We start from the raw sequence: 2,392 nt of genomic DNA on the forward strand, positions 1-2,392 counted from the left end.
TTGAAGATCATCATCATCATCATCAATTTATATAGCGCCACTAATTCCGCAGCGCTGTACAGAGAACTCATTCACATCAGTCCCTGCCCCATTGGAGCTTACAGTCTAAATTCCCTAATATAGACACATACACACAGACACAGACAGACAAAGAGGGAGAGACTAGGGTCAATTTTGATAGCAGCCAATTAACCTACCAGTATGTTTTTGGAGTGTGGGAGGAAACCGGAGCACTCGGAGGAAACCCACGCAAACACAGGGAGAACATATGGACAGCACGGTGGCTCAGTGGTTAGCACTTCTGCCTCACAGCACTGGGGTCATGAGTTCAAGTCCCAACCATGGCCTTACCTGTGTGGAGTTTGTATGTTCTCCCCGTGTTTGCGTGGGTTTCCTCCAGGTGCTCTGGTTTCCTCCCACACTCCAAAAACATACTGGTAGTTTAATTGGCTGCTATCAAAATTTACCCTAGTCTTTCTCTCCCTCTATCTCTCTGTCTGTCTGTATATTAGGGAATTTAGACTGTAAGCTCCAATGGGGCAGGGACTGATGTGAATGAGTTCTCTGTACAGTGCTGCGGAATCAGTGGCGCTATATAAATAAACGGTGATGGTGATGATGAACATACAAACTCCACACAGATAAGGCCATGGTCGGGAATCGAACCCATGACCCCCAGTGCTGTGAGGCAGAAGTGCTAACCACTAGGCCACTGTGTTGCCCATTTCTAATGCAAAGGAATCACATGTAAATAGTTGTGGAAATAACAAACATTGTACCAAAGGAGACAGTACATAACTGCTTTTTGATGTGCATTAATTTACAGTGCATTTTTTTGAACACTTTTTGTTGGACAGCAAGACAGCTGAAAACTTACATTTGTCTCAGTTGGAGAGTGTAGAAAACATGTAGTTAAGTTGATCATATATATTCTGGTATAAGCACATAGCAAATGCAAATAAGAATTCTATGGATGTGCTTCCATATCGATTGTAACTGAGGCTAACTCCCAAAGAACCGACTAGTCCAGAAAACATAAGCATAGCAATTAAAAAAAAAAAAATACTTTCTTATTACAGCAAGTGGATATTAAATTGAACATACGGTAGTTACCAGTTAAGGTCTTAGGGCTATATTTACTAAGCTGCGGGTTTGAAAAAGTGGGGATGTTGCCTATAGCAACCAATCAGAATATAGCTGTCATTTTGTAGAAGGTACTAAATAAATGAAAGCTAGAATCTGATTTGTTGCTATAGGCAACATCCCCACTTTTTCAAACCCGCAGCTTAGTAAATCTAGCCCTTAAAGTCCAGTAGCAGAGGAGTTTTGGTGGGTTTAGGTATTGAAATAATACCATAGGCTCCATATCTGGGTGAATTTGTGGGTTTTATTGTTCAAATAAACAGAGATCTTTTCCATATTTTGTTGTAAACACGCTGCAGGGGAAGGATATCTATTGTTTTCCAATGGCGAGCTACTAGGCATCTAGGTACATTGAGAATCTGGGTAGCCAGTTTGTTTGAGGTGTTATCCAAGGCTTCAAATCGGCAATCCCAAGAGGAACGACCATGGTGTTTGTGCTTTGTTTTGTTTTAAATCTCAATAAGAGTGAAACTATTTATTTTTATTACAATAACATGCATAAAAAAACCTATGTTAGATTGTGTAAATGCATGCTCTTAACACTTGGGGATCTGTGGATGCCCCTGCATTCAGGAGAGAAAAGCCTCTCGATCATCTCTATGGTTTCAGTAATCCCAGGAAGTGTCTCATGTGACAGAAGGACTCTTACAGACAGGTCTATGTGTACTGGAAGAGCTTGGTTACCCAGAAGGACACACCCAATTATGATGTGGGTTTCTTCTGGCTTATTGAAGCTATTCATTGTTGTGATTGGTAAGATGAGGAGGAGGAATCACTAGTATGTAGAATCTATACCTGTGGCTCTCTTGAAGCAGAGGGGTCTTGCCACCGATCCCCACCGGCATAAGTAGAAGGTATGCTCGTGAATACTGTAACAATGTTACCCTAGCCCAAGAAAGGGAGAAGGGACAGGGGCATGGCAGGTGAAGGGTGCATACAAGAGAGGATGGACAGCAGGGGACATGTGACAGATAAGCTGGTGGGCATATGATGGAATGGTGGGCTTGTAAGGGAGAATCTGGTGAATATAAGGGTATTGGTGGGTGAGGTGAGGCAAAGTGGAAGCTTCTCCCTCAAATGCCCTTTCTGACCAACATCCTTTGTCTCGCTTGCCCCCTATCCTCACATGTTTCCCTCATTAGCTTTTCCTTCACATGCTCCCCTCACACACTCCTCAGTCCGCCACTGTTTCTATCACATGCCCACCAGCTTGTCTCACATGCCCCCTGCCCACCAGATGCTCTCTTAG

The sequence above is a fragment of the Mixophyes fleayi genome, chromosome 7, assembly GCF_038048845.1.
Source record: "Mixophyes fleayi isolate aMixFle1 chromosome 7, aMixFle1.hap1, whole genome shotgun sequence".
Classification (NCBI taxonomy): domain Eukaryota; kingdom Metazoa; phylum Chordata; class Amphibia; order Anura; family Limnodynastidae; genus Mixophyes; species Mixophyes fleayi.